This window comes from Perissodus microlepis, chromosome 23 (assembly GCF_051167445.1).
Source record: "Perissodus microlepis isolate ML-2025 ecotype Zambia chromosome 23, ASM5116744v1, whole genome shotgun sequence".
NCBI lineage: Eukaryota > Metazoa > Chordata > Actinopteri > Cichliformes > Cichlidae > Perissodus > Perissodus microlepis.
The window spans coordinates 37,240,560-37,252,544 of NC_140482.1; the positions used below are offsets into that span (position 1 = coordinate 37,240,560).

Sequence of the window (11,985 nt, forward strand, 5' to 3'; positions counted from 1 at the left end):
ACAGACGATATAGAAACACAAGAGTCAAAAAAAGAGTCAAAAAAAGCCAAACCCATATATCCCACGGGTGAAGATCTGATGCATTAAATCCAGTACTGATGGGATGTAAAGTTTTTCTAAACACAAGTAAAACAACAGCAGCATTCTCCACAAAGAACCAAAGTTCAAAAAAGCACACACGAGAAGCAGGGCGAATGGTTGGAGCAGTTTTTATTGCTTTTAACCATTAGATGTTAGACAATGTAGCACTTAGAATTCTGCTGTTTTGAAATGATGTCCATGAAACTACAGTTACTACATTTATGTAATTCCTTACTAACATCATAGTATAGTAGATGTTTGTTAGCTAGCACACTGATCTAAGTCAAGACTTGTGATAGCTACAACCACTCAGTCTTCCTCATTAGCCTTAGCAGACAGGAGCTCCATCGTTCCATAGCCCTCTTCATCTTCAAATACTAGCCTAAGTCCACCATTGCATTTTCTCATTGATTTAAAAGGCAGAATTGCTTCCCATAATGCCCTGTCTCTTGTCCCCCCTACCACCTAAACCCACGTCACCCACTAGTACCATGCCAGTTATTGTCTCTTAGCAACAGAAAATGTCCCTCGTTCCCCCTTCTCCCTCCAGAGAGCTCCGGAGGATAATCAATACTGATCATTGTAACTGTGGTCCCAGATCTGCCCTTCCTGTAAGGTCTCTCATTACCGGAAAACAGAAAACCCCCCTACTACTCCTAACTCCTGCAGAGAGGAAGAGGGGTGTGATGAAGAGAGCTATCTGCAGAAGGAAGAGGGCTGGCAGTAGTGGGCAGTGAGAAGAAAACAAAAAATGTCCACTGTAATGCAAGGGGCACAAGGAGTTTCCTCAACATACACAATTCATGCAGTTCTTTTTTTAAGGTACAGGGTGCTACAAAAAAGGAAAAAAAAAAGGTTAATGTCCTACAAAAAATGTAACAGAGCAAGTGAAAGCAAGCACTCTGCAGTGTAATCTCTTAAATCTGTTAATTAAGTCAGAGGTTACTGCTGGTTTTTGTGCAGCCCTCTCCCATGTGAGTCTCCTAGTCCATCTCTCTCCCTCTTCCTGGGTGGTCTGATGCAAGAGCTCACTAAAAACAAACTAGGCCACTTCATCTGCAGTATTTGCAAAATCCTTAAAACCTGAAACAAATCCACACACTATTAACTTAAGGGGCTACAAACTAGGACGATGTGATTTTTCTTTAAATATAATTTTGGCTTCTAATAATTGTGAAAACAAGATATCTTATATACGATTATTGTTTAACCATAAATTTGCATTTTGCTTTATGTAATAAATGTAGTTACTATTTTTTCTTTACAATTGTGCACTTTGGCAATTCCCTAAAAGTTCAACTCACTCACCGTTTCACCCAAGATAATTCAAAAAGAGCCTTTAATCAACAAGATATAGATAAAGGAAGTAAAAGTCATAACAATATTTCCAAAGGAGAACCTGCAGGGGCACTCTATCTTCTTGGTGAGTTCTGTGCAGCTTTCCTGAGACATGTGTGCCTGCTGCTGCTTGGCCATTTAAAAGGTTTAGCAAAAGCATGATTTTTCTTAGTTATCTTGTTACTCATAACTGTTATCACAGAATTGACAGAAAAACTCATAGGCATGATTTTTTGCCATGAGCAAACAGCCATTTCACAAATGTGGACATTTAGTGACATGCCATTTTTAGAAACAATATTTCCAAGACATGATATGTGCCTGCCTGTTTGCACCACCACCCTGTTACACAATCCACTATCAGCTTGCAAGTACCAATAATGAGAGTGAAAAGGGAGTCTGGCATATACTGAACTAGCTGACTGACTGCTGGTGGCCTTGTGGCTGCCAGAGCACATGGAGATCATCCAGGAAAGTGTGACTTCCTTAAGCTGGTAAATCACGATTAACACTCACGAGGAGAAGCACCACCCTGCCTAGCGCGTGTGTGCCACCTCACTTGACAAATGAAAACTCACATGTGGAGTGTTGATACTGACAATCAGAATTTCACAAACAGTGATTTTTTCTCTTCCTGACTCATAATGAAATCATGCTCTATGCTTTACATGAAGTAACTCTGTAGACATTATCTTAATACATTTTAGGTCTAGTAAGATATAAATGTCTTCCTTTATGAAAACAAGATATCTCAGATGCGCCATATCCTGTTTTCAAGACCAAGACCAGTGCAAAAAGTAAATAAATGATATCCCATGTTATGCAGTTTGCCCACCATAGTTAATCCCCTGTCTTGCAGCATTAATATGCATTCCTTTACTTCAAATCATACTAATATCATCTTTTCTTTTCAGTAGGGTTACGGGAAGTATTCAGAAGTTTAGCTGTGCTTCATTCATTAACCACATTTACATAATCAGCTCCTTGCGGCTCACAAGGTGTCAAAACCTCATTATGTCAACCAATTTTTTCAACGCCTTTGTACGTGCTATATATTTATTAGATTTTTTGTTAAGTGCTCTATGCACTCAGTAAGGTGCATAAAAGTACTAGATGAACCAGTCTGGAGGAGACACAGCTGATGCTATTGTGCAGCTGAACCTCTGATGTCACTGCAGTACCAGTGTGGAGAAATCTATGAGTGGAAATGCCAGGAAAAAGGAATTAAAATTATTTCACATGAGTCTGTTTTTCCCAAAGTTACCATGGACATTACATGAGACAATAAGCACCTTGGCAAATACTTGTGAAAGTCCCCTACTTTTCCCATCTAGTACCACATCACAGTTGTCATGTGGTGTCCCTATATGCCCTAGGGACTTATAGGGACATTACACAGTCCCTAGGACATAGGGACAGGTTTCCTTGGGGTTTTAGCATATCCTGTAGTCATTTTGCATCTCTTTATAGCCCTTTTATGTTTCTTGCAGCAGTGCTTTTTAGGTGAAGCCCAGGGGCTTATTTGACTAAACGGTAGGTCTGTAAAAAAAAATGGATTCATGAAAAAAAAAAAACGTAACTGCACATTTATTGCAGGTACTGTAGAAATATGTAGACAGCCCTCTGTTGGCATCTGTCACTCTGTATACTGTTGTAGTATGTCTCTGTCTTTACTACTAACAAGCTGGATAACAACAAACATTCAATTCAATGTACACCACTTACTCATGACCCATCTGAGTCCATCAGCATCACCAGTAATCAGGTTAGAAATGATTAGGGCCCAGCTACACTACACCAAAGCAGCAAGGGGGCTGTTGGCTGGTTATGATTGGCTTGACTGGCTGGATTCATTAGTTGCTGTGATGAAATATTCATAAAAGGAACAAGTTACTTCCCAGGGAAACGTGGGATGCCATCATTCAAAACAGCCTACATTATTAATCAGCACCTTTTTCAACACAAAGGGTCCATACTTGACACGGTGTGCACATACACAGACATGACGCAAGCCCTTAAGCACATACATGGACGGACACAGACATTAGCTACCTATCTTTCCCGGTTCCCACTGCCAGAAAGGAAATTCCATTCAGCATTGCCGTAAAGGGACTGTTAACAGCCCAGTAACTGAGTAGGACACTGGATAGAGAATAATGATCGAATGACGGTGTAACTGAATCAGCTGTCTTATCAAAGTCGGGAAATGGAAACAAATTTGGTTTTAGGAGTCTGTTGTTACTGCATTTCTCTTGTACAAATATTTATCAAAGAGCCTCTACGGACTGGGACAGCACACAGGAACACCTTGATAAAACAAATGGGCATTTATTTGGATGGCCTGCTCTAAATGAAAGGCTGGGTTCACAGATTTCGCTGCTTGCAAGTGAATACCAATTAATCCTAATTACATCTTCATCAACCAACTCCAAATGGTTATTCAGCACCATTTTGCCGGGATGATGAATATCTTTGTGGCCACAAACACAAGCTGAATGAGACATTAAAGTAATTTATCCTTAAAGCGAGAACTTAATCGAGCTCTTGTGGGTGAGAGGATGGCTTTGTTGTGGTAAATAAGAACAAGGAACGATAACGGAGAACAGGGAGAGAACGGAGAGAGAAAAAAGGTGAGGGCAAAAACAATTTGGATAATAATAAGAGCAAAAGAGCAAAAAAGGAGTAAAACAATACTTTACAGTTGCCTGATGGCACTCATTTAGGAGCAAATCCCTCTACTTCTACCACCAGCTCACCAGAAATAGATCAAAGGCTGACTTGATCAAAGAGGGAACGATCCACTTAGCTGCCTCTTTGCCCCGTTTTCCTCTGTCATCTAATTTCCTCAGAATAGAAGGATGATAGCGTATGCTAGTGTTGCACAGTTTTTTTGCCTTGACTACTCTGGTTAAACTTTTTAGGTGAATAGACAACAGCTTATTTTACTTCCCCAAAAAAAATATTAAACCAATTTTTTTTTTTTTTAAAAAGCTCTGCTCCTTGTGATATTTCTTAAGGATTTTTACTCACACCTATATAAGCAAAGCCAGTGTACTTTTTCATCATGTATGTGTCTTGGCTGATTTAAAATATTGTTCCTTGCACCATTTTAAAGTCATTTATGATATATACTGCTGTATGAAAATTTTCCTCTCAGTTAACATTGCATTCTAATGTGAAAATAACATATTATGATTATTGCACTATGCCTAACTCCTTTCTTTCGAGCAATGCCCAGTTGTTTTCTTTTTTCCACTACAGTTCCTCCTGCTGTGTGGCAACCCAGTATATGGTGTATATATCTCCATGTCCCAGTTTCCCTTACGTCCATTCCTCTTTCCACCTCCATCCTGTGCATGGAAGCCAGTGGCGTTAACTATTGCCTCTCACCCAGTCTGAACTCCAAAGAGATTTTGCTGCTGATTGGAGGCAGCTGGCTCAATGCGTCTGAATCTCCACCCCCATAACCACCCCTCTCAGCCATGGTTATTCAGAGAGTCAGTCATAACACCCAACAAAAGCTACCAGATGCATGGTTCACAAGCAAACAACACAGCACAGGCAAACGAAATAGTCTGGACTGTGAACTGTGCCCTAACACCGTTCAAGTCCAGACAGTACTCTCTGCTCCACTAAAACTGACCTCAGTTATCTGGCAGGCATGAAAATATTGCACCATTTGCACAGCTCACAGGACTGTATCTTTGGCTATGTCGCTTTGCAAACTTCAGTTCATCCTTTTTATTTCACATAGGAGCTGGCTCACTGACTAGGCTGCCTTCATACTCTAGAACAACACTACTTGAAACCAACAAGCCATGCTGAAAATAAATCAGACAGGCAAAGCATGTTCAAAAAATTATATCATTGTGATCAGAAGACCAAATTACTGTAAATTGAAAATAATTACAAAGAACAAGTGCCTACTGTATGATATGACAAGTCCCAGATGAGTCAGTCAGAATTAAAGTTGCAATTTGGTGGAGATTATTTTGATGAACAGCTTGTCAAAGAGCATACACTGTTATGAGATTTACAGAAAAATTATACGAGGAACATGAAACACCTTATAACACATTGTGCTCAGGTGTTCCAGATACCAGCAGAGACTGCACAGAGCCACTTTGATCTGCTGTGTAAACGTAGGATGACAGTAAGGTGAAAAAGCAACAATATATATCTAAATTTAAAGTGTCACCATGCATTACACTATTCTGAAGTAGAATAAAATGGTAAAGTAATCCCATCCAGAAACCCTATGTGTCATACTTTATAATGTTAGGTAAAGACCCTACAATACTATAGAGGGAACCCAAACAATCAGCACTCAGCGACAGTGGAAAAGAAGAACTCCCTTATAACAGGAACAGATCTTCAGCAGACCAAGACTCCGGGAATTGCAGTCATCTACTGAAACTGGCTGGGTAATGAGAAAAGAGAAGAGAAAAAACAAAAGCACAGACAGACCGAGGACAAAATGCAAACTAAAACAATAGAAAACATGCAAAGCCAAATATGACTACAACCGATGAAAAGTGCTGTGTGGAACCCATTTAAATAATGAATATGAGGTCCAGTGCAAATTCTGTCAGAAAAAGCTAACATGTCAAGGATGTTTTGGGTGGGGGATCTTTGAAGAAAAGTTGAATAAACAAAAAACTGCCATCTTTATCACAATGCTCAATAAAAGAAAAATTTCAAAAACTTGTATTATGTCATTACTTAGACAATATTCAATTGCAGTTCCGGTAAAGCACTGCAATGTGTTACTTTAGTAAGTAGTAATGTTTACCATAATCCATTCTTTTTATAACTCCAAATCCATTCGGTCTTTTCACAAATTCCATCTCCACCATTGCCACTGCTTCATAAAATGTGACAGATATGTTAAAAACAAGGAAAACTCTAACTTGCCTCACTTAAAAAAAAACAAAAAAACAAAGCCACGCATTCACATACACATGAATCAAACTGGATGATGTCAAGTGACATTAACTGAGCCATTTTTTAAGGACAAGGGTAATTAAGTTACTGCGAACAGTACAAATACACTTACCGCAGTATGAGGCAGGTTAAGATTTGGTTCAGGGTTTACATGAAACTGAAGTGGCTGAGCTATGCATCGGAGTAAGCTGACCCACACAGACTGACAAGTCTTTCTTTTTCCCCCCTTCATTGTTAGACCCATTATATATTCTTGGAAATTCAGTGTCACTCTACTACGGAAGGACAAATATTTACTCACACTGACAACTATGGGAAACCTTAGACGTTGGGATCAAACATATTTGTAAAATGACTAAAGAAGCTAACCTTTAAGCACAAAGGCACCAAACACTTGTTCGAAATGTGAGCTCTTGCATTAAATTCTTTTAAGGTTTGAAATGCTACTGTGTCTGTAGTCTGGTTTACTAGCTGGTAACCTTGAATATTTGGAACAACTTTGCAGTAATGAGGGGCAGGAAGAGAAACAGCATCATAAAGTTGCATGACAGAGCCTGTTATTTCCATTCTTATGGGACAGAAAAAACTAGTATACAACACATAACTGAAGGTTTCGCTGATACTATTACATATCTAGAAACTTTATGGTGGATTATAGTAATTAATCACTGCTGTTGGCATAAACTTCAAAGTATCTATGGCTACTGGTAACATTAATTCCTCTCTCTCTTTTGCACTCACCCACTCATGCACACACACACACACACACACACACACACACACACACACACACACACACACACACACAGGTTTCAAACTTCCCATAACACTAAACTTAACATCAGACAAGTTACCTAAAAGGAAAGCCTCTGCAGGTAAAAGAGTTTCACTTCACCTTCAATTTCAACTTCTCTTAACGTTCAACCGCAATGCAGCATGTTGTCAACGAATGGTCCACTAAGTATATTCAGCAATCTTTGACTGATGGTTTGAGTCCTCGACTTTCAGGATGCATCCCTGACATACAATACCGGTTACTATTATTATTATTATCTATTATTATTTTTTATTCCCACAATCATTCTCTGCAACAGATCCAAAAAGCCAGTATCAGTTGACCTCTAAATACTTGCAAAGAAGTTGTGCATGAATGTTTAATTTCAATAAGAACTTTATCTTAAATTCACTTGAAACTACTATACTTACAATTCAAATATCTAAACTCTATGGCTCAGTTTCCAAGACATGAACTAATCCTAGTTGTACACGACTGAACAAGTTTTTGAATCTAGGACTAGGTTTAATACGTGTCAGGGAAACACAGTAGGGTGCTCGTTTAACAAGGGTCAACAGCAGACATAAAAACACATTATTTTAAATTGTTCATTTCAAAAAAAATAATTACACCTCAAATCTCCTTTCATGCATCTAAAAAAAATTCACAAACTAGGTTGTATGTTGGCATTTAATTAACCACTCTTCTTATTCTTCCCTAGTTACCATGTGGAGCTAGATATGGATCTAGTCTGATAACTGAAACACTGACACACACTGTACTCGGTTATCAATCTATGTGGAGACTAACATTTCTCTTGTATCTAATTCCTGGATGAGTCCCAGTTTGAAATCATTGTCTGAGTTTCTTAGAAGTATTCTGACATACTTTTCCCACAGAAAATCATAAAGTAAAGCAACGAGGCATGCCAGAGTGTGGTATGCTCTCCTGCGTTTCAGTCATGTCTCACCAACCTCTGATGTGGCTTGGGAGAGATCCACATGGGCTCCAGGTCTGGAAAGGGGACAGGGGATACTCAGACAGCTTATCATAAAAGGCTGTTTCATAATACAGTGTAAGAGGTGAGCCCTATTGCCACATATTCATAACAACTCCTACTTGTGCTTTCACTCTCCTCTCACCAAACATTTATATATTTTTTTAGTACACGAACTATTACCTAATGAAGCCCAGATTCCAGGAAAGCAGGAACTGAATCAAACGAATTACCTAGGGCCGATACCCCTCCTCCACTTCACATTTTTACTCTCACTCTAATCAACCCAAAGGCAATAAATGAGATTTATCACTGGCACCAATTGGAGAAAGGGGGAACAAGCTAGCAAAGACAAGGGCCGAAGGAGAATGGAGGCCAAATCACAAACAGTGGGGGGCATGAGCCATTGCTTAGTAGTGCATCACAGCTGTTTGGCCTCCCCAAACCAATAAGACCAGGAGTAACTAATTTCCCAATTTCATCTCAAGTCAGAAAGTATTTTAAAACCATAATCTACATGAAAATAACCCTGCAAATATTTCTCATCATGTAAACGTAAAGTAAATTCTGAAAACTTTTACCCGAGTCATAGGTAAGTTTTTCTAAAAGCAGAAACCATAGGCAATTAGTGAAAAACATCCCTTACTGCTCTCCCCTAAAAATTTTCCTGACATCAGAAGGTCTACTTTCAATTCAGTTTTTGTCATTCAATGAGCACTTCATTTACAAACCAGACAATAAGCAGACTGTTATGTCTACAGATAAATTACAATACACAGTTTTTGCACAATCACTACAGTTTACAAGTTACTTTTTAAAGTGTAAAATCTTCACATGTAAAGCTTTTGTATTTTATGATTTAAACAGCGTGTCTTGATCTACGTTCAAAATACTCTTTCCAACAACTTTCCAACGTCATCCGGTGGATGTTACTGGACCTTTTAGCAACCCTTGTACTGCATGTTTAATACTCTTGCGTTAAACAAAGCCTGAACATACATTACTATTTAAAAATAAGTAAAAATTTCAGAGGACATGTCTTAACACTTTTAAAGCATATGCAACTTGCTAATCCTGCTATGTGAAACACCCACATATTCTCTGTGTGTCATCTTTGTAGTTCCTGCAGGCTCTAAACATGGTGCCAACAGATCTAGTGTGCAGTGACCCTCAGAGTCCCTGCAGGGCAGACAGCCATCAATTGTCTGGCACAGAGGAAAATTAGAAAAGGGGAGCTGTTCAGCATAAACACACACAGAAGTAGAAGTGGAGCTCAACCACTGTTATTGCTCATGCGAACCTTTTTATTATACACGCACTTAAAATACAGCCTGGTATGCATGGTTACCAAAAGTAGCTATTATTACATGAGTGATTAACTGGTACTTTATTTGTTTTAACCAAACCAATAAAACTTCCCTTAAATTCAAAGCCACTTTTCTCTATGTATGGGTATCTGTAAAAGCATTATATTCTAGTGTAGTACTTAAGTTGCTGGGTAGGTGATATAATAAGTAAAAAAAACAACCCTGTCTGTTTCCATTTAAGTTCAGGAGAGTGGGGGAGATTTGGCTGCAAGAGGGATTTTACAACAAACAACACCAAGTCCATTGACCTCATCACAGGGGTTTAGATATTTTTGACTAAAACTGTGACAAAAGCCTAGCATGTTGTTCATTTCGCAGCCACCAAATACTATCCATCAACAAAAGGAGAATGACATAATTAGAAAAATAGCCAGGCACCATGGCAACCTACTGTGTCAAGGCTTGCATAGGGCTCGACTAGCCTTTGCTGCAGGCGAGAAACACAGTGGAAACCAAATAGCGAAAATTGCAGGAAAGAACTGGAGGGGACAGCTATGTGGGAGCCATTTTCATTTCCTTATGAGTCAAATCCAAACGCTCCAATGTGTTTGGTTTCAGCCACATCAATCTGATTTTTTTCTGTATTAAACATATAGCTTAAATTCGTGGAAGACATGACCAGTGGCGTGTTTAACCCGAACTCTTCTACTATAATAAGTTAAAGCACCCTGGCACAGAATACTCGCATACTTTAGCCACCTCTTTGACAAACACAACATTCCTAACAGTGGTACATACACGTCATAATCATATAATTAAAAAGAAGTGTGCGGAAACATGTATTACACGCACAAAGTTTATTGTTACCAAGTACGCTTACAACTTTCAGCCTTTCTTGTGTCTCATTTGTTAATTAATACATTAGATGCACAAACTGGGGCAACATCTCCCCAAGGTCTCCGAGAAAAACAGTACTTTTCAACTAACTCCACTTGCTTTGAGATTATACTAAATGGCGTTGTTCCCTCTCCTGTAATTCAGCTAAAGTTAGTGTGTACGCCTACGCGATGAAAGTAAGCAGCATTTTTTAAATAAGCTGAAAATACAGCTTGTGTCGATAAAAGTGGACGCACTGGTTTCAAACAGCACAAAGGAAAACAGCCAAAGCTCTGCGTACAGTATCACTACCACTACTGTTAGCTTGGTGAACGACAAACGACATATCTATTACGGAGTAACAAACAAACCAACACTGGCTTCTGAATATTTCTAATTAATATGCTTCGTTTTCTTGCCGAAAAATCGCGTACGACTGCTGGTCAAGAAAACAACAATTAGGCAAAGTATACCTGGTTTTACTTCACTAAAATCAACCATACTTTGTATAGCTCATTGTGCTAGCTCTGGTAGCATAGCTCATAGCCTTTTTCCGACTTTGGGTATGCTCGTTTTGCACTAACATACCTGGCACTTGTATGTTATTGGAGAGAGAATACACTCTAGTTTAGTACATAAAATATCAGTTTGTCCAGATTTGTGTTAAAATAGTTTTTGTAGCAACTGCTACCTGTTTCTCTTTAAATGATAAAGATAGCATGGAAATTTTTATTGACCCAAATTACTTGCTGGTTGGCTAATATTAAAGCGATAGCGTGTAACTCTGTAACACGCTAGCTAAGCTAGCCACCGGACTTTCTCGAATACAGCATAACGAAGTAATTAACATCGCTATGTGTGTTTTATTTGCTCCTAACTTCCATGGGTTTCATAACATTACATGTATATCGATAACGTCCCATTCGTTTAATCCAGTCCAGGCGCCGAAGAGCCGGCGTAGCCCGTCGTAAAAAACGTGCGCGCCTAGGAGAGGCTGCCCTGAACGCATCTTGTTATAAGGCTACTGCCGATGTGTCGCTCGCATTTTCCCAATATAATCGAAGTACACTTACCGTTGACGTGTTTCCTATTCTCAAACCAAACCCCGAGCTCACGGCCTGATTTTGATCGAAGACTCGCGTCAAAGTAACAGAAATAGGGAATTTTATCCAACTTATTCTTCGTAGTTGTTTTCTCCACTTCCTGATTGAGACGCTGCCATTTTGAACAGCGAAAAAATATTTCCGCCGTTGTCGTCACACACAGAGCCGCTCGTTCAGATCCCTCGAGGACTCTGCTTGTTGATCGAGAACAGAAAACAGAAGAGCACAGAAATAGTTAAGTGTTTGGCCCACCTGAGACAATGCGTCAAGTTAGACAAAATATATAAAGCGGTGACAAATGAGCGCTCAGCAGTTATAGCTAAGTTAATAAACAGCTGGCCAAGAAATAAGTACTAATACCCTAATAATAACAAGCAGCTCAGTCAAAGGTATGCAGATGCTGAAATTCAGATCGATTATCTGATAAATAAATAAAATATTTCATAGTTTTAAAAACAAGTGTAAGTCTACAATAAACCAATATAAATAAAAATAAATAAATAATACAGACAAACACAGTTTTCACTGGTTTAAACAATATGCAACTTAATGTAAGTGTGCATT

At 38.9% G+C, this 11,985-nt stretch overlaps 1 protein-coding gene across 3 annotated transcripts in view; it reads right to left on the minus strand.

Moving 5' to 3' along the window:
• sbno2b (strawberry notch homolog 2b) overlaps positions 1–11,593 on the minus strand; it is a 59,735-nt gene extending 48,142 nt beyond the window's left edge. For 2 of the 3 annotated variants that reach the window (XM_084921876.1, XM_084921875.1), the window contains exon 1: positions 11,392–11,592. The gene's annotated coding sequence lies outside the window, so the exon portion shown is untranslated. Of the gene's footprint in view, positions 1–11,391 lie in introns of all 3 variants that reach the window. The other variant, XM_084921874.1, reaches the window with a different exon arrangement.
• Between the last annotated feature and the right edge of the window lie 392 nt (positions 11,594–11,985).